A 22,602-nucleotide genomic window follows, 5' to 3' on the forward strand; every position below is an offset into this window, starting at 1 on the left:
AATTTTAATGGAATTAATTATTTTTTAAGATTAATGCAATATGAATACTAGTATGCTATGACTAATGAATTATCATTAAGACTTTTTATGCCTTCTTCTTGTATTTTAACTGTTTTATCTTCACTTTTTAAAACTATGATGCAACTCAAGTTAATTTTTACTTAAGGTTTCAGAAGAGTCAGTGTCCTTTTCTTTTTCACACAAAGTCCATCCCCCCCATCATTTATCTAAAAAACAACAACTAAAAGCAAAACCATCATTCCCTTATTAAGTTGTAGTGGTTTCTGTAATAAATCAAGACATATTTTTTATGCTATAATATGCCTAAATTCTTTACTGTTCTACTGCTCTGTGTGTATATACACACAGGTTTTAATTACTCTAACTTTTCAGTACTTCTCAAAATTATTGAGATTTACCACTAAAACTCTGTACTTCTATTTAAGATTCTTTTGCTCCTGTGAATCATTTGCACTTCAACATAAATTTCACAATTAGATTATTCATCTTTACTAAGAATATATTTTATACATATTTGTAGAGTTTATATTTAAATGCCAGAGATCAAAATAAAATTGCCGGAGATCAATTTGGTGAGGATTGACAAAAAATTTAAAAATAAACTTAAAAACAGTAAAACTTTCTACTGATGAACTTACCTCTTCATTTATTTTTCTTAGCAATATTTTCTAATTTGTAAGGAAGACATCACGCACACTTTTTGTTAGATTTATCTCTATGCATTTGATATTGGTTAATGTTTTTGATGCTTTATGGATAGTATTTTGAAAATTACTAGAATATTGACTTTGTATCCAGTTGCCTGAGTAAATATGCTTATTTCTAATAATTTATTTTAGGTTGTTTTGGATGTTCTCTGTCATGTTCAAATGAAGACAATTTTACTTTTTTAAAAAAACTATTGATAGGCTTCTATTTCTTCCCATATTATTTCTATTTCTTCCCATATTATATTATCTAGGATATCACTGTTACAATGTCAGGAAATGGAATATTATTGCTTGTTCTTGACATTAGACAAAAATGTATGGTATTTTATCAATGGTTATCCATTCTAGGATCTTTAAAGGTATTCTTCAACATAATAAATGCATTGATATACTACTAATATATAAATACTAAATAGATAATGATATTTTAATAGTCCCTTTTTATAATAATTTTAGATTTACAGAAATATTAACATGACAGTATGTTGAATTCTCATATATTGTATGCCCTGTTTCCCTTATTGTAAATACCTTACCTTAGTATGGTTTTACTAATTCATCCCAAATTATAAACCAACACTGATACATTATTATTAGCTAATGTCAATAGTGTTTTCAGATTTCCTTAGTTTATACAAAATATTCTTTCTTTTCCAGGAGCAGATCCAAGGTAGCACATCACATTAGTTGTCATGTCTCCTTAATCTCCTCTTGGTTGTGCAAGTGTCTCAGACTTGACTTATTTTTGATGATCTTGTTAGTTTTGAAGAGTGCTGATTGGTTATATTACATTGATATTAGTTATATTCTTTATTGGAATTTTATGTTTACCCATGGTTAGATGGCTGTGAATTTGGAGAAGGAAGATCACAGAACTAGCATATAATCTTCACCACATTTTATCTAAGTATATAGTATCAACATGATTGTTGATGTCAACCTTGATATCCTATAATATTTGTCAGATTTTTCAACATTAAAGTACGCTTCCCCCCCACTTTCATACTACACTTACTGGAAGGCTGCTATTATGAATAACCCAGAGTTAGAGTGGGAAATTATATTTGCCTTCCCTTAATCTATTTGGAATTCTGCATGGTAGATTTGTCTCTTTTTCCCTCATGGTGAATTCACTCACTCATTTGTTTAAATGATGTTGAATCATGATATATATTTTATACTCATGGTTATAATCCAATATTAATTGTATGTATTATATTGCACGAATCGTTCCAATTTTGGCTCACTGGCTGCTCTCTTAATTGGCTCTTGTGCTCACTTGTGTGTGTGTGTGTGTGTGTGTGTACATTTGGGGCACTTCCTTGCTTTCTGGCACTGGGTAATTGTCCAGGTTCATTTTATTTTATTTTCTGTGGAGTCCTATAATCAACCATTTCGTCAATGGATAAAAACTATAAAAAGGTAGTACTTAAATAGTGTAACAGTTCCTCAAAACTATGAATATACGATTTCTTTTATTGGAAAATCATATTAAAAATGAAGAACTGGGTCCTGGCCATGATTGTTGTTACTGGGATGTCATTTCTTTTAGGCCCTCTTAGTTGACAAAAGAAAGAAACACAGGTATGTATACTAGCCTGTGCATAAACATACATCTACAAATATTTCTAGTCATTATGTCAATAGTAAGTTAAATATAAATTGTTGCTGATGTCTCCAACTCTAATGCATTATCACACGGATTATTCTAGTTTCTTCCCCTTGATCCATAAATTTTATTTCCAAAGACCAGAAATTTGGCTTTCATCATCCACCATCCCTTTACTTAATTGTTAAATTCCAGTACCTGTGTGTGGTAATAACAGAATTGTTAACCTGTACCCTCACTGAAAACAACTTTATTAACCTGATTATAATACTTTTGTGCAGTTCTTTTTGCCTCCAGACTTACAGACTGAATTAATTTCTGGTAACTTTTATCAGCAGCTTTCTTCGCACCCTCTTCAATGAGGCTATTTTGCACATTTTTTAATCCCTTTAGATTCTTTTATCACAGTTTGCCTTCTTTCTATAGAGCCCCTGATTTTCCAAATATATATATTTTTTGGATTTGCATAGACTCAAGTTCACCGTGTTACAAAGTTCAATAGTTTTGACAAATGCTTAATGTCTTGTGTGCATAATTATGGTAAGATACAGAATACTTTCGTCATCCTAAAAAATCCCCAGTGATTCACTTAGTCATTACTCCCCCTCATTCATTAAACCCTATCAAAAACTCATTATTTTACTGACTGTATTTTGATTTTTCTAGAATGTTATATAATTGGAAATGTACATTATGTTTGTTGGGATGCCAGAGCTGGTGTTTTAAATTAACAATATGCAGATTATGACCTGCTGCATGAGGTGGTATAAGCCACCCATAGGAGGTCAGCAAGAGAATCCTTTAACATCTGGCCTCCCACTTTGGGAAACTGAAAACCAGGGGGTCTTTTGATTGAATGTGCTATTTCAGTATACCCATACAAAAGAAGTCACAAGATTTATTACAGGGGTGGGGAGTGGGTTGTGGCACAAGAAGCTGAGGCTAGGGCAGTTCTCTCTCCCAAATCACAGAAAGCAGCACTCAGGGTAGCAAATACCTATATTTGCAAGGAGTTTCAGAGGATGTGACCATCACTGCAGCAGGTCAATGGGTCACCATTTACTGAGACCCACTTTATTTTAGATGAGCTACAGAAAGACCACTGATCTTGGAGTCTGGAAACCAGAGTTCTCCTCTGTCTCTGTTGTGACCTCATTTAGTTTATCAGCCTCCTCTCGTCAATTTCTTTAACTCTGCAATAAGGCATTCAACTATCTACTTCATTTAGCCCCATCACAATTATATAAAATAATTACAAAGAAATGCTTTATAACCTGGACAAAGTTACATTAATATTTCTGTAAAACTCTCTAACATAACGTGGGTTGAATTAACAGGGATACCTTCTTTCAAATATGTACTCTACTGCTTTGTTTACATTCAGTTGTAGATTTTCAGTCATCAATAGCTGAAGTATCAATCTTTTTTTAACATTACATTTATTTAGTTATTTGTAGCAATGCACATTGCTTTCTTATCCATTGTCTTTCCAATCCATTGCATCTGAAAAACATAGAAGTAGCTAAAATACAATCCTTTGTTTTGCTGATCTCTCTCCTACAGAATACATTGATTGTTCTTACAAAAGGATCATAGAGTTGCTATTTTATTAGATCATTAATTTTAAGCCTGAGAGAAGTTATTGTGTCCGGATAAAACCTTCTACTGTCATAAATACCAGAAAAATAGAATTTGGATTCATGGATCTAACTCTTGAATTTTATGACCTCTGAAAAACTTTAGACCTCATTTGTGCCTCAATTTGACTCCTTCCAAAAAAGAGAATTAAAAAAAAAAATCTTATTAAGATTCATAGGTGAAAAATAATTAGTAATGAAATGGATGAACAATAGAAATAGGTCTTTTCACTAATGTTGACCATTCTGATAATAACCGAGTACACATAGAAATATCTTTCACAGAAATCAAAAGATTAATTTGCTTGACATAGTCAATAGGCAAATAAGGTTTCACTTCCAGATATAATTTTTTGGATTTTGCAAATATTACAATGCCTGATGTTTTCACATCCTGCTCAAAAACATCTTTTAATGGTGGCTTAAAAGTCCCCACTATTATTCTATCGATTAGGACTTTGACAGTCACTGATAAAGCAAAATATCTACCTAAAGAGATTATCTCCTCAAAAATTTTAAGAGTTATTCAATGCTGAAATTAGCCAATGTTTTACCATTTAGAAGAATAAGAAATAAGACACATGTGTTTTTATTGAAAGAAGCTGGGAAGCTTAGATAGGGGGCCATCACTTTGAGCCAATTTATAGCCCTTATCTGAGACAGAAAAGAAATTGAATAATTTTGAGAAGGGTACTGAAGACTTACATCAAGGAATTCACATTTTTATTTCATGTTTAAGATTTTATTTTATTTATTTATTTATTCATATTTATTATTTATTTATTTATTTGGCAGAGAGAGAGAGGCAGAGAGGCAGGCAGAAAGAGAGGAGGAATCAAGCTTCCCCCTGAGCAGAGAGCCCAATACGGGGCTTGATCCCAGGACCCTGAGATCATGACCTGAGCCAAAGGCAGGGGCTTAACCCACTGAGTCACCAGGAGCCCTGGAATTCACAATTTTATTTAGTAGTGACATTTTCTGTTCCGAGTAGATGGGCATTTATAATTTTTTGTCTTCCAAAAGTTTATCCAAATTACACAGGCAAGTTCATGATCAAATTATGACAACTGTATATTTCTGACATCTTTACATTCTCTTGTCACGCTTTAAAATCAGGAATAAACCATGAAGGCCATAGAAAAGAGGCTTTGTAATTGTTTTGAGATAGACTGACCTTTTATCCAAGCTATGAGCTCCTTTGCATAATCAAGTAGGCCTCATACGTACTCAACTGCAAATCATCTATTGCTCTACTGTCGTCCTGACAAGTGTATGAGAACTGAGGACTAAAGTGAGCAGGGATTCTGATATGGACTTAACTATTGATAATAATTAGGATAATTTCTTGCTCATTAACCTGAGAGCTTCTTGGGGGCAGGAGATATGTCATATTTGTATTTAAATTCTAAGGATGTTAATTAGCCTCTGTCAGGTTGCAAGTTTAAAATCATCCTATTTCCTCTGGTTAATGGAAAAGCTCTTCTGAGAATGGGCAAGTAAAAGGATTAGTACTTAAGTACTGTGTGCAGTGAACTCATCAAAAACTTCTTTGGGCTTCATCCCAGTTTATAAAAAGTGGTTCTGATAGACCCTCAAACACATGTAGCTCAACTCCCTACTACTCCCCTGCTTCTTTCTCTGCCTTTGTTTACTTCCTTTTCAAAATTAACATTTCTGTCCTTTTCTTTTTCTGTTCTTTTTACCCTCATGCTTTCTTCCTTTTCTTGGCTTCACTACTTCTTTATTTACCTCCTCCCAATCCCTGTTTTGACTGATTTCCTTCTTTTTGTTAGCTTGGTATGTCGGGTCTCTCTTTCTCTCTCTCTCTTTCTCTCACTTTCTTTCTTTTTTTTTTTTTTTTTAATGTATTTATGTTCAGTATTCTAAAAAGTGAGCATAGGATCATTCATCTAACCTCACTAAAAAATACCATCTCTCTCTTTGGCACCATCCCCCATGAGCATCACTCACTTCTGACTAATTATAGGCTTTGCAGCCTGGAATTCATCAGTTCATCTTGGTGGGACCAGGTAACTTATCTTTGGTTCCATCACCTCCTGCCACAATGGCCAGGCCACATGTTTCCAAGTATGTTTGTTTCCTTCAGAAATTCATGGGGATGTGTCAAAGAAAAACAAAGCTGGATATTTGTTAAAGCTGAGGAACATTTTATTCAGTAATTACTGACATGATGGGAAGAGCAGAACTCCATTCTGATCTGTAGAGGTGACTAAGCATTTTAAAGAGAGAATGGTGTAGAGAGAGAGCAAGTGGGGGCTTAATTAGAGTCAGGGAAGTGAAAAATTACAAAGGGTTGGTCAGTATAAATGCTGATTAAGCCTGCCATGTCTGCTAGCTGGTAATTATCTAAGTGAGGATTCTATCCTCCCACAGAGACCAGGAGACAGAAGCCCTATCCCTCCTGATGAGTACATTTCAAAGAAATGGTTTTCAGGTCCTTGAGAAAGACACTTCTAAGTTGTAGAAGATACATATACATCTCAAAAGAACAAAGGATGAATTCACAATTGTAAGCCCTTTCTGCTGATATATATTTTTATAACCTTGTGAAACTCAATTAATTTAGAGGGACTTTAAATTCTCATCTGTAAATAATGGAATTTGGTTTTAACAAATAGGAAAACAAGTCCATTATGACTCTAAGTCTTTGCAGCTAAACTGAGGAACATGAAAGTAGACTCATTTCATCATGGCAACTTTTGTTTGTATATTTCTACACTAATCTGAAAATAAATGACTTAAAAATAAAGTGATGTTCATGATTCCAGAAGCTAAATCCAAAACATATGTGAAGCTCATTTACTCCATTATATATTTTCTAAACGTTTCTCCTTCATTTGTTTTTCCCTTTCTCTCAAACACACACTTCTGACACCAGACGTATGGATTTTTTTCCCACAAAACAACTTGGACACTGACTGTCTGGAGTTAGCATCAGATCCTGTAAGTGGAGGGCTCTGTCACCCGAGACTGCTCCCTCTTCAAATACCTATTATAAACTCCCAGGATGCCTTTAGTACTTCTGACCTTTCAGACCTAAACTGGGTTCCCACACCCCATCCTTGAATTCAATGACTTGCTAGAATGGCTCACTGAGCTCAGCGAATCTCTTACCAGTTGATTATAAAGGATGCATTAAATTTTACAGATTGACAGCCCAATGGAGAGATACATAGGGTGAGGTCTGGGGAAGGGTTGTGGATGAATATTCTCTGCAGGGATCCAACCACCCCGCACATCCATGTGTTCAGAAGCCAAAGCTCTTGAAACCTTATACTTTGTGGTATAGGCACAACTAATCATTAACTCACCTTTTAGTCCCTCTCCCCTTTCCAGATGATGGGGATGGTACTGAAAGTCCCAACTTTCTCATCATGGGTTTGATCTTTCTGGTAGCAGCCTCCATCCTGAAACTATCCATGAAAAGTCACATCATTAGAAAAACAGACACTCCTATCACCCAGGAAATTCCAAGGGATTTAGGAGTTCTGTGTCAGGAACTGGAAGCAGAAATATATATATATATATATTTCTATTATTTTGTATTTGTTTTTTAACATGGGGCACTGCTGAAAATTTTCCTTGGTGAACATAATGAAAATTTATTTGTAATATATGATTTTATTACGGTAAACAAAAGTGTGACACCTAAAGAAGTCTGAATGGCTTCATAATGATGCATATGCCATTATTTTCAAAAGATAAGTCCTGTGTTTTCCTTTAGCTTTCAGGAAGTTACTTGAATAGTCATAACATCAGTCTATTTAGGCCCCAGATTTTCTCTGTCACCCTGCCTCTCTATCCTTCCTGGGCTCACCCCAACTTTCCTTGTCTCCAGAAGCTTTCTCTGAGCTCCTCCAACATGCCATGTGCCTTCACCATAGGGATGTGGCATGGCACACTGTCTATGCAGCTCTCCCCCCCACTTAATGACAACTTGTAATTTTACCTGTGTTTTTCAGTTAAGAAATCATTACTGTTTTTCTAAATGAGACCGTAAGAGAATTCACTGCCTGTTGTTTTCAGTTTGTTAAAAAATAATCATTGAATAAGTGAATGAAAAAATGAGTAACTTCGTACAGTCTACCTTTTATGTACAAACGGCAATTTTGAAGACTTCTGGATTTTTATTTTCTATACCACAATTTATTTCTCCACTAAGATGTAGTCACAGTCTTTGTTTTGATTTTAGAAAGAATGTGGAATAGGATGGGGCAGTGTTTAAAAGCCACATATAACTCTACAACATGACAGAAAGGAAAGATGTATGGGAAACATAGTAGAATTTGAATGACTTGTCAGTGAGCTAAACATTATTTTCATTCAAATATGACTGTGGGTTTAATTGTGTCCCCTATTGCCAGCCCAAATTTTTTAAAATCCTCCTCCCTGCACCTGTAAATGTGATCTTATTTGGAAATAGGGTCTCTGTACTTGTAGTCAACTTAAGATGGTATTAGTAAGAAGGTGCTAAACTAGGGTGATCCCTAATCCAATAACGGATGTCCTTATAAAATCTATATACACAGACACACAAGAAAAAGTGCCTGCAATTGAGGCCGATATTGGAATGATGCAACTCTAAGCCAAGGAATGTCAAGAATTGCTGGCAAACACCGAAAAGAGAAAGAGGTAAGAAAGTGTTTTCTCTTAGAGACTCCAGAGAGAGCATGGCCCTGCCAACACCTTGAATGGACTCATAGGTTCCAAAACTGTGAGACCACAGATTTTGGTGATTTTAAGCCATGCACTTTGTGAAGTTTTGTTATAGTAGCCTTAGAAACTTATGCACCTACTTACTAATGCTTACCCCTTGCCAACACTACTTTTGGAATCTGTGATGATGTCTGAAAGATTCAAGAACCCTTTTAAGTCAGAGAATCCTGCTATCATGATTCATTTCCTTTCATATTCTCAGTGGCTCTACCAACAGTCAATGACGGAGACACATTTTCACAAACACCCACAGGTACAGTTCAAAAGCTGATGATTCATTGAACTTTAAAAGGTGACCTTGAGTTTGGGGGGTGGGGGAAGTTATTTGTTTTCAGTAACAAAATCCTATGGATACACAGGTTAAAATGGAGATCATTTTCAATTTCATAGGTTTTTTTTTCCCCTCCATTTAATTATTTCTCAATAAAAGGAAACTGAAAGAGGATAAATATAACCTTCAAAAGCCTCAATAATTAAAATGTCACCTAGAAACTTTAAGAACCACTGGAACAAAGCTTAGAATTTTATTTGAAAATAAGGATTTCACTATCTTGTGTTCACAGTTGGGACTTTCCAGCAGGACTCCACAGCTGTGTCTACATTGAGCCAAAACACCAGGATGAAGAGTTACATTCAGCCCAACATTTACAGAGACTCCCAGGTATCCAGATGTGAAGTTTTTGATAAGATTTCAAATGTCTCACTAAATGTTTCATTTTAATCTTTGTTTTGTCATTACATTGGCAATGGTTGAGTTAGTTTGGATGTGTTTCCATACTTTAAGTGAGCAGTTCAGAAATAAGTACCAGCTCAGAAATAAATACAGTTCAGAAATACAAGTAAGAGTCCATCTTTGTAAATTTTATTTTTACTATTTTACTTACTAAAAATTCCCTGTCATGTTTTTATGTTATCTCTCGTTTATTCATTTATAAACATTAATTATACAACTATTATGGACCAATCTCTTCATTTGTTGGATTGTTCAGGGTTGTCTCATTTGCAGAAAGCTCTTTTACCCAACCTTGTACCGTTCCCTGGGAGAGCCCACATGTAATAGCTGATACATCTGGAATTATCTAACCCTTGCCCTTAATTTTAATGAAGGACAACTTTGGTAGGGCATGCTTTGTTCCAGAGTTCACGGTGGGACTGGCTAAGACTGATATAGGTTAGAGAGTCTCTGTCATCCTGGGGAATATTGGTGGTCACTCTTCGTGGTAGACCAGGGCAGACTATAGGAGAGGTACTACAAAATTGGCCTCAGAACAGCAATTGGGATGATGGAATTACAAACAGTAGTGTTGTGAAACCACCAGAAGGCAGGAGACTGCTATGTTTATAATGAGTGACAAGGTTAGAGTAGAAGCCGGGAGGGTTGATGCAGGTAGAGTTATGGAACTAGTTAATAGAACACAGCATTCCTAGGAATGTGTAGCCAACAAAGGCATTGACAAGCTCTGACAATTCTGAAAGTCATAGACCTATGATTTCCTCCCTGCTCACTTACTTACCATCTGTGTGATATTAGTCAACTCACTTAACTTCTCTGAACTTTTATTTTTCTAAATATCAGGGATAATAAATCCTGCTTTGCTAGATTAGCACTATTTAAATCAGTTATTATATACCAAAATATATAAGACAGAATTTGACTTGTAGTGAGATCTCATAAGAGTAACAATTATTTTGTATTTTATCTGTGACATTGACTAGTAGAAAATCAATGAACTCTTCCTCAGATCATTTAATAAAAATGGCTGTATGAGCGATGGAAGAGGAAAGTTTGGGAAGAAAGAAATAACAGATATCTAAATTGGCTTATCAATGACAGACTATTAAAAAATGTTACATATATACCTAAATTGTCTCTAAAATAAAACAATGGGAGTGAGGCAAAGTCCTTTTGGGGGGAAAAATAGTAAATAACCAGTGAGCTAAAGGAAGAAATTTAAGACTCATTTTTTACTACACCTTATGAATCTTAGACCTTTAAATAAATGCATTGGGGAAAAATTGTATCTTTGAGGAAATATTTAAGAGGAGAGCAAAATACCTTTTCAAGGAGTGAGAGATTCAGAAAGATAATTTAAATAATGTGATTTCTATTTTTATAGTTAAAAGACAATTTTATATTATGCATCTTGAGGTTTGCCTAGTCAAATGATGACATTTCTTTAAATCTAAATATAAATGCATGGCAGAAAAGAGAAGACAGAAACAGCTTGTCAACATGTGACAGTCAACTGCCAAATTGTAAGTGAACAATGATAGTAAATGGAGACATATGACATAAAATCTGTTCTTAGACTTAAGAAGGTTAAGTTTGGCTATATTACACATTTTTCATAAAAATCAAAAACTAAAAGTCTGAGAAGCTAAGCATATCTGAGAATGTATGGTCTCTCCATATTTTCTGAAATTAAGACACTCTCTCCCCAAGCTCCTAGGCACAATTAACTTCTAAAATCTTGTAGTTATTTTTATCTCTGGAATGTAGCTGCTCTGATTGTCAAAAATATGACAACTTCAGAGGAAGCATGAGAGACTGTGGACTCTGAGAAACAAACTGAGGGTTTTTGAAGGAAGGGGGTAAGGGGATGAGTGAGTCCAGTGGTGGGTATTATGGAGGGCACACATTGCATGGAGCACTGGGTGTGGTGCATAAACAATGAATCTTGGAACACTGGAAAAATAAAATGAAATTTAAAAAAAATGTGACAACTTTTTAAAGTCCTTTTGACCGACTTCATTTTCCTTAAAACTTTCTAGCTGGTTCCTTCTCCCTCTCAGATCATTTCCTTCTAGAGGAAACATGAATAGTGAAAATGGATCTTTGGGGTGGTCGTTTATCTACTAAGAAAGTAGTTCAAATAATGTGCACTAGTTGAAAAACATAGAATTAAATCTTAAAATATTTGAATTCCATTCCAGTTCTATGACATACTAGTTATGTGATTTTGAATGGCTTAGTTAGTTTACTTTTACCTATTCATTTGATTGCATTTTTGATTTAAAAAAAAAGTACAAAAGTACTTTTAAGTGTTTAAAGATTTTGGAGGTCATGTATTTTTATTATCCTCATGAACTGATTATTGATTGAACAGTTAAGTTTGATGTAAAGGTATTTTTATGTCAATTCAAACATTGGATGACGTGGAGAATTAGCTAGGTAGTTTGACATATTATTGGTTAGCATCTCATTATGGACTTGACTTATGGTTTTCCTGGAAGGGAAATATAATATTCCCTCTCACTATTGATGTTTTCCCTAAAAAAAAAAAAAAAAAAAAAAAGAGAGAGAGAGAGAGAGAGAAAGAAAGAGAATGTGAAGCAGAAAGAGAGAATGAATTAAATTTTCGTTTGTTTTTTTAAAAATGTTCATTTAAAAATAAGACTTCTTAAACTATAGTACTGAATACATTTCAAGAGGAGTAAAATTCCACAATTTAAATTAAAAACAATCTGCAAAGAAAAACAGAAGTATTACATGAGTAAAAAAGAATTCCTTAAAATAAATTTTTAAAAGCACACTCTTCTTAAGGTAGATACGTGGCTTTCATTTTAAGAACCAGTGTAGACTTGTCATTTAAAAAAGTATATCTCAGATACGTGACTCCTGTTCATCATCTTTCTCCTCTTTTCAATCTAGTCTCTTACCTCTCAACTACCATTTTCCTTAATACCATAGCACTAAAAATGTTAGTGAAGATATTCTTTAAATGCTCTTCAGGGACCAGACAAGGTAAAATAGACAATGCTGCAAAATAGCATTCAGATTTAAATATATGTACTGAATGAGAAAATGCCTGACACATTTAAAAACAGGATCTTTATATGGCACTTGGAACACACAACAGAATTTTGTGTCCACCTCAAATTATGTCTAAAGAGAATGAATCTAATTTAATTGTTTTTATTTAGGTATAATTTACCCAAACTAAAATAGACAGATTTTTAGTATCTGATTTGATGGATCTTTGGGGTGTGTGTGTCCTACAGCCCAACCAAGTGACAGTACATTTGTTCTATTCTGGAAAGTTCCCTTATCCTCCATCCCAGCTAATCTCCTCACCTACCCAAGGCAATCATTGTTCTTAGCTTCATTCTGTTGTTTAATTCATGTATTCTTGCATATCATGAAGATGGGAAAATATGCTCTATATTTATTTGTGTCTTAGTTCATTTGTTCAACAAAGTGTACTCGAGACTTACTCATGGTTGCACCTGTACGTTATTTGTTATTGCTGATAAGTATTCCATTTTATGAATATAGCACAATTTTGTGTACCCATTCTCCAGTTGATGAGTATTTGATTTGTTTCTAATATTTATGATTACAAATAAAGTTACTATGAACATTTTTGTACATTCATCTTTGGACACAGGTTTTCATTACTCCTAAGTAAATACGTAAGAGTGATTTTTTTTTTTTTATGGTACATACATTTTTACTTTTATTTTTAAAAACTGTTGAGCCAAAACAAACAAATTGCCAAGGGATTTTTCAAAGTGAGTGCATATTTTGCACTCCCACCAACAATGCAAAAGAGTCTCAATTACTCTCCATCTTTCCAGTAGTTGCTATTTTCCTTTTCCTTTTTCTTTTTCTTTTTAAATTTTAACTGAGTGATGTCTGATTTGGGTTTTAATTTTAACTTCTTTGGTGCCCAATGATGTTGAACATTTTTTCCGTGTTCCTAATTAAATGTACATTTTTTTTTCCTGAAGAATCTGTTCAGATCATTTGTTAAATTTTATTGGACTGCTTTTCCATTTATTATATATTTGCATTATGTCACAATTTTATATACAAGTCCTTTTCCAAATTTATCTACTGTGCATATTTCTTCAAGTCAATCCATTGTCACTCATCTTATTTATTTTTTTTAAGGTTTTATTTACTTATTTTAGAGAGAGAAAGCATGAGCAGAGGGGAGGAACACAGGGACAGGGAGAAGCAGACTTCCTGCTGAGCAGGGAGCCTGATGCATGGCTCAATCCCAGGCCCCTGAGATCATGATCTGAGCCGTAGGCAGATGTTTAGAAAACTGAGCCACCCAGGTGCCCTGTGACTCATTTTCCTACTGGTGACTTTAAGAACAAAATTTATTAATTTGTATAAAGTCCAACTTTTTTTTTTGAGTGTTATGAACTGAATTGTGTTCCCCCCTCCAAATTCATATGATGAAGTACTAAACCCCAGTCCTTCAGAATGAGCCTGAATTTGGAGATATAACCTTAAAGAGTTTATTGAGATAAGATGAGGTCTTATGTGTGGAACCTATTCCAAAATGATTGGTATCCTTATAGGAGTTAATGACACAGATACACACACATGCACACAGGCAAGATCATGTGAGAACACAAAAATAAGACAATTATTTACAAGCCAACAAACAAGGACTCAGAAGAAACCAGATTGACAAATATCTTGATCTTGGACTTACAGCCTCTAGAATTGTGAAAAAATAAAGCTTTGCTGCTTAAGCCCAGAGTATGTCAGCCCCAGCTTATAAAATGACTATTTCATTTCTAAGAAATCTTTGCCTACTCCAAGACTGTGAACTATATTCTCTTTTGTCTTTCCTAGTTGAAGTTTCCTAAGGTTAGTTTTATATTTAGGTCTATGATTCACTTTGAATTAATTTTTGTGTTTGAAACAATGTAGTGCTCAAACTCACTTTTCTTTTTTCATAAGGATATCTAGTTTTTTCAGCATTAGTTGTTGAAATACCTTTCTTTTCCCATTGATTTAGTTTGGCACTGCTGTTGAAAATTAATTGACAAATACATGTGTGTGTGTATATTTTAAGGTTGTCTATTCTGTTACACTGATCTATGATCACACTAATACCCCACTGCCTTGATCATAAAGATTCATGTATTGTTGTGAATTAGTATAACTCTTCTAAAATTTTCTTTTGTTTCAAGGTTGATTTGGCTATTGTAGCATTTTACATTTCCATATAAACTGACATCTTGTCAATACTTAAGAAAATAATCATGCTAATGTTTTGATTAGCATGCCATTGAATCTATAGACCATTTGGGTGAAGATTGATATTAATAGCGTTGCGTCTTTTAATCAATAAACATACTACATTTAGCAATCTATTAAGACATTATTTAAATTTTGTCTGTGATACTTTGTATGTATAATACAGAATTTTCTTTATCCATTCATCTGTCATTGGACACATGGTTGTTTACATGTCTTGGGTATTGTAATAATGCTACAATGAACATGAAGTGAGGAAGTACAGAAAACTCTTTAAAATAGTGATTCCAATGCCTTTGGGTTTATAGTCAGATGTGGGATTGCTGGATTGTAAGTTATTTCTGTTTCTAACTTTTTGAGAAAACTCCATAGTGACTGCACAAATTTATATTCCCACCAATGGTGCACAAGGATTATCTTCCCGCACATCCTTAGGTAACATTTGTTATCTCATGCTTTTTTGACAACAGATGCTTAGCCATTCTAAAAGATGGAATTTTAATTTGTATTTTTCATGATGATTAGTAATATTGAACACTTTTTAGTGTATTTGCTGGCTATTTCTATGTTGTCTTTGGAAATAGGTCTATTGAAGTGCTCTGGCCATTTCAAATCTTGGTTATGCAGATTTTCAGGTATGTTAATTAGCTTTGATAAAATAATACTATACAATAAAAAAATCTCCAAACTCAATGTTTTATACTAATGATAAGATATTTCTTAAAAATAGCTTTGTGGATCAGCTGGACCATTACTGATCTTAGTATGGATCCAAGTTTGGGATTAAATTAAAGCTGACTTTAAATTTCTCCTTGGTCTGCAATCAACAGCTAATTAAACAAGTTCTTAGGAACAGAATACAGAAGAATAAAAGAATGAGTGGTGACACATGTTGCATGCTAATATCTCAATTTAGAAATCGTGAAGTATTATTTTGCTCATATTACTTTGGGCAGACTCAGTCTGGTCAAACTCAAAGTCACTAGAGCAAAGTATATATACTATCTATATCCTATTGGGATGTGGGATTATGTAACTTCAAAGTTACATAATAAAAAGGTATGGCTGTAACTCCTATAATAGACTAATGAATAACTGGGAATGATGATTCAACCTATTCAAACAGAAATGAACTTATCTGAATTTGACTACTTAGTATTATAATTCCTTTTGAATATGCTCCAGCCACTTTTTTGTTTTGATAAAATATCTCCTCTCTGCCCAAGGCCCAGTAGGAGATGAAGGCTCATTCTGTGTTCTTCTTATCCAATGCTTTGATCTATAACAACACATTTTATCATATGTATTATTATTGGCTTTATTTCTATGTATCCCATCATTACAGTGGAAATTATCTTAAGTCAACTGTCTTTCCCTTGTATCGTTAGCACTATGCATCAGATCAAGCACCGGGTTAGCATTTGGAAATGTTTAATTTATTCCTGATTGTATGAATCAATGCCTTATCTGTACTTATTCCTATCTACACTTAACTAGTTTCACTTTAAATTTAACTATGAGGAAAGATGCAAAAGTACAGTTCTTGAAGTACCTGGGTGGCTCAGTCAGTTAAGTGTCTGCCTTTGGCTCAGGTCAGGATTCTGGGATGGAGCTCAGCATCAGGCTCCTTGCTCCAAGGGCAATCTGTTTCTCCCTTTCCCTCTGCCCCCTGCTCCCCCTGGTTGTGCCCTCTCTCTCTCTTTGTCAAATAAATAAAATCTTTTTTTTTTTTTTTTTAAGTATAGTTCTTAGGAAAGCCTAATACACCCAATTTACTTTCCACAGAGTGGAAAAGAAAAGTAGGAAAGAAAGAAAGAAAGAAAGAAAGAAAGAAAGAAAGAAAGAAAGAAAAGAAAAGGGGGAAAAAAAGAAGAAAGGGTGAGGGATGGAGGAGGGAGCGAGGAAGGAAGGAAGGGAGGGGAAAGGAAGTTAAAAGAAAAAAGATTAGCCAGAGGTTTAAGACCTGAAGAGAGAATAATATATTAAATAAATATTGAGGCAATGTACTAAAATACGCCTACATAGAGCTTATTTAAAATGCACTCAAGTTATTACAAGTCATTCTTCTTTTGATTTGGATAGAATCTATTTTGTTTAAGCATTTGTTGTAGATCTTTTTTTTCCTACTTATGGGAGGATGAGTCAGATACAAGAATAGAAGGATGTTATATAACATTTCAGTAACCACATTATGATTTTGTACACATAATTGAGCATTACCTTTGTGGGATAATTGTTTTGTATATACAACAAATGTTAACATTTAAAACAACCCCGGCAGGAAGGTGTGTTTCTCTTCCTAATGAAAAAGTGGTGATAAAATTTTCAGTGGTTAACTCTATTTCCCAATGGCATTTAACTATTAAAACAGAGCAGAATTAAAACACAAATCCGTAGTGTTTAATATATTACATTTCACAGATTGTGTATATACATTAAGATATCAAGACATTGTGAAAAAATTCTCAGTTGAAACAATACAGAAAAGTAAATCAAATTCTTACAATGCCTAGACTTATTGTCTTCCTCTTAACTTCTCTCTCTAGAACCCAAGAATATTTCTCTAACTCCGATGCTAATATCCAAATTAAAAGGCAAAGTGAGACTTTTTCTCATTTAATCCTTTTTTTTTCAAAGATTGTATTTATTTATTTGAGAGAGAGAGTGTGAGAAAGAGCATGAGAGGGAAGAGGTGAGAGGGAGAAGCAGACTCCTTATGGAGTTGGAAGCCTGATGCGGGATTTGGTCCCAGCACTGCGGGATCATGACCTGAGACAAAGGTAGTCACTTAAACATCTGAGTCACCCAGGCACCCTCTCATTTAATCCTTTTTAGGAAGATAATGGCTGGGGTGCCTGGGTGGCTCAGTGGGTTAAAGCCTCTGCCTTTGGCTCAGGTCATGATCCCAGGGTCCTGGGATGGAGCCCCGCATCAGGCTCTCTGCTCAGTGGGGAACCTGCTTCCTCCTTTCTCTCTGCCTGCCACTCTGCCTCCTTGTGATTTCTGTCTGTCAAATAAACAAATAAATCTTAAAAAAAAAAAAAAAAGAAAGAAAAGAGAACATAATGGCTTCCATTCTTTTATTGATCTTTAGCCTTTGAAACTGGGACTCAGCTTGAGCCCATTTTTGGTGATTACTGTCATCTGAAACAACTTTTTATCTTTCTTTTCCAATCCGCCTTGTACTTCATCCTCATTACTCACCACCAAACAAGATGTCTTCCTCTTGTTAACACTTTTAACTTCCATTCCCTTTCAACTGTGATTTATTATCAGCATAAGCTATGTATTTTGGCAAAGTGATTTCTTTGATTTGTCCAACCAAATCAAGTCATGGTACATGGTGGATAGATTTCCAAAGAAGCAAGCCTGTATTTCTAGGGATAAATCCCAAAACTTAAAATATCCACAACATCCATTAATTAACATATTTTATGATTGTCCTCTTTGCCTAAGACATGGCAGTCCTCTTTGCAGTTAGACTCTATGAAAGTAAGATCCAATAACTAACTATAAAAAGTAGTCAGTTCATCTGGGGAGACTTGCATATGCATGTAAAAAATTACATTAACTTGACAGAATGTAGAGTATGTCCTACATTATAGACTATGGACTGGACACTGAGGTTACAGCATTATACAAAGAAGACAAAAATCATTTAATTGAGAACACAAGGGCGCCTGGGTGGCTCAGTGGGTTAAGCCGCTGCCTTCGGCTCAGGTCATGATCTGGGGGTCTTGGGATTGAGTCCCGCATCGCGCTCTCTGCTCAGCAGGGAGCCTGCTTCTTCCTCTCTCTCTCTCTGCCTGCCTCTATGCCTACTTGTGATCTCTGTCTGTGAAATAAATAAATAAATAAATCTTTAAAAAAAATTGAGAACACAAATAATTTAAAAAAATATGATAATCATACATAACATACGTAACATACATAAGAAGTTAAATATACAGATATACAGGCTAAGGTGGATGGAAAGGATTTAAGATTATATGTGATTACAACTTATCGATGTGTGGCTAAGATACGGTGTAATGAAAAAGCAGCATGTGACCCATGGGGATACCTTGCGGATGAGTGTTCCTGGCAGATGGAGCAAATGGGGCCAAGACTTTGAGGTGAGGGCCCCTGGAATATTTGTATTCAAGAAACAGGGATTAGATCAGTACATTGTAGCTAAGTGTGCTACATGTGACTAATAGGAAATAAGGCTAAAAAGCAAACAAACAATTTTTGTAGGGTCTGATAGGTCACTATATGTTCTCTGGCTTTTGCTCTGAACGCAATAGGAAAGCGTTGGTAGAATTACATTGTCTAACTTTGTGAGATCAAATATGTAAGCCAATTCTCCCTTAATTTCTGTTGCGGTTGCACTCACTTGTATTTTCCTATTGTGAAACTGTGAAAAACAATTAAATTAATTCAAGAAAATGGTGCCCAACGCCTGATATGTAAGGGAGGACTTTCCTGATTTAGGTGCCCCCAGTATCCATTTTCAAGGAGCTTATATGATATCAGGGACACAAATCACCATGTTGCAAGAAACAGAGAGAGGGTAGATAAAGCTACAAGGGGATTCAGAAGAAGGAAACATATTTCTGAGTAAGGAGATGAGGAAAGCATTCAGGAAGAAGGTAAAGCTTTTTCTGGGTCTTCAACACTTAATCTTATGAATATTGAAGGGGAGAGATATTCCTGAAGGTTTTGGATGGCAGGAATGATATAAACAAAAATACTGATGCAAGAGTGCTGGACAGGGCCAGAGAACTGTGTATGGCTCTTGGAGTAGAGAGCCCAGGAATTTGGCTCAGGGGGAAGAAGGCTAAAAGTGGAGTCAGGTAGTGGATTATGTAATAACTTAAATGCTAGCATATGGGTTTTGGAAATCTGCACTAAGGGATTCTCGAATTATTTTTTTTTTCTAGATCATGTACCTGTTACATGTGTATATACATATATATCCACTTAGCATAACATATAATGAATTATCATTTAAAATGTGTATCTTCCTAATTATTATTAGGATAGTATATATATGCATTATATATATATATATATATAAATATTGGTCTTATTATTATGATATTACATGACATATATGGTATTTCATACATATGTATATTTATGGCATGTGATACACACATGCTTAAAACATTGCTGCTCCAAACATTATGCATCATTCAAACTGAATAGTACAGTATTAGTTGGACTTTGTTATCCTTATTTTACAACTAAAAACTGGCAATCAGAAACATGGTGACTGTCTAAAGTCACAGAATTATGATTCATACTCCTATCTGTTATGATTCAACTTATGCTTGTTATACATTAAATAGGCGGAAAAATTTGAAAAAAATCAGGGGTGTCTGGGTGGCTCAGTCAGTTAAGTATCAACCTTTGGCTCAGATCATGATCCTTGGGTCCCAGGACTGAGCCTCACCTAGGGCCCCCTGCTCAGTGAGAAGCCTACTTATGCCTCCCCCTCTCCCTTCCAGCTTCCTCTGCTTGTGCTCACTCTCTCTTTCTCCTTCTCTGTCAAATAAATAAATAAAAATCTTTAAAAAAATGTAGATTCTCTGGGGAGTTGTTCCTCACTTCAAGAATTTATTAGAGTCTCTCTGTTTCAGAACATACACACAGTCTCTTTAACAACAGATTCATAAAATTGTCATTAATAACCAGAATTTAATAACCAGTATACTTGGAGACCACTGGCAGAACCAGACTTGGGTACACCACCCTTGGCTGGCCACAGTAATAAACCTCAGTTTTTCTTTCAGAATGCCAGGATCTTTGAACGTAATAATCTTGAAAATCCTTGCCTAACCTATGAAGCTATAACATCCTTACCATCAGCATGAAATGTAGGTTTCAGTAACGTCATCATATTCTTGACTTCAGTGCTTGGTATGGTTGTTTTAGAAAAAGTAAAATAACAAAAGTTATTTTGAGGACTATTACTAATTTTGAAAGCTGTAAAAATGGAGAGATCATCTTTGTTGTGCTTCAGTTGTGGCATGGAATAAAAGAGGGCAATAAAACCATGGATTGGTCACATTCTGCCTATGTGATCTTGAATAAGTATCCAGACATTCTGAATTTCAGCTTCTGCATCTATGAATATGGTATCGTAAGGACTGGAAGTAACATGCTTGAGAGACTAGCCATACATCTGGCACTCAGCGTAATAGAACATAGCATGCTGTTTACCAGCACAGGTATGGGAATCAGCTAGCCCTGGGTGACAGGTTGTAGAACTCTGAACATATATGAGTCAACCTCTTAAGGGCTTTGAAACACAGAACGTAAGTACCAACTTCATAGTGTGGTTGTGAAAAATAGAGGATGTACTCCTTAAAAACTGCTGGCGTAGTGTCTGGTACAGATAACATCAATTAATCAATCAGCCAATAGATACATATTTTTATTTTTTTATTTTTATTTTATTTATTTATTTATTTGTCAGAGAGAGAGTGAGCGAGAGCGAGCATAGGCAGACAGAGTGGAAGGCAGAGGCAGAGGGAGAAGCAGGCTCCCTGCGGAGGGCAAGGAGCCCAATGTGGGACTCGATCCCAGGACGCTGGGATCATGACCTGAGCCGAAGGCAGCTGCTTAACCAACTGAGCCACCCAGGCATCCCTAGATACATATTTTTAAATTATTTTTAAATAATTGGTAACAATTACAACTACAAATAGATCTGATAATAAATGGTAATAGCTCTTGCTTTATTCCCATAGAGATACTGCTCCATCTTTTTGACTCCATCTTTTTGAAGTAGTTAATTTAAATTATCAGTTAGTTTATAGTTTTTAAAACTGTATGCATAGTTTTAGTGACATACCAGCTGGATTATTTATTCCAATAATGTTTTAACACTGGCCACCAATAATCAGGTGCCTAGTACAACATTTCCCTAAGCAGTAAATGAGTCATTTTGAAAATTCTTTTGGTTTTCTTTAAAGATGTAAATAACAAACTAAGTAAAGTTGCCAAACCAGGCTATTATCAAGAAATTTTTTAATATGATATAATTAAACATTGTGAGAAAGAGCAAAAATATTTCTTGGTTTTATTTCTGAAAGGTCTGGGAAAAACGGTATTCCAAATCCATAATTAGGTCATTGTTTATGAAAGCTAAGAAAAGAGATCCATTTTCTCTTCTAATTATAAATGTAAGAATGCATATTCTCTTACATAAAGTTACAGTGACTAAATATAAAACTATTAAAATACGCATTAAAATCAATTTATAATGATTAGGAATTTCAAGAAGAAGCAATGTCTTTCTGGTGTCATTTTCCCTGAAATAACAGTCTACTTTATTATTTAATTATAACCACAAGTTGTTTCATTTTCAAGGTAAAATAGCCAGTATTAATTTGCTCACTATATGACTGTTCTCCAAGTTTATTTATTCTTGTCTTGGTTTTGCCTTAATGAATGCATTATCTGTTCTTGTCTAATCCTGCTACACAATAATGGTAAGGGATATCCGGCATGAATGCCTTTTGACCTTAATCTTAAGTGCATTGAAACATTCCTGAAAGTCAAACCAGCGTGCCTTTTCACTTCTCATTCCTGAAATCTCATACTTAAAGCATGTTGTGTTTGTCTGCTTTATTAGCCTCGGGATAGAAATCCTGACCTTCTGGGTCTTTCCTTTTACCATTCCCCTTTGCTGTTCCCAAAGTTATTTTACTCTGGGGAAAATGAAATAGAGCAAGGAAAATGAGGACTTAAATTATTTTATGAATGAAGGAAAGGGGAATTGATAAGAATCAAACAGTGGAAATACATGTGTGTGTGTGTGTGTGTATTCATATACACCCTTAATATATATTTATATTTTATATATGTATATATTGTATATATAATTTGTATATATAT

This window comes from Mustela nivalis, assembly GCF_964662115.1.
Source record: "Mustela nivalis genome assembly, chromosome: 6".
Classification (NCBI taxonomy): domain Eukaryota; kingdom Metazoa; phylum Chordata; class Mammalia; order Carnivora; family Mustelidae; genus Mustela; species Mustela nivalis.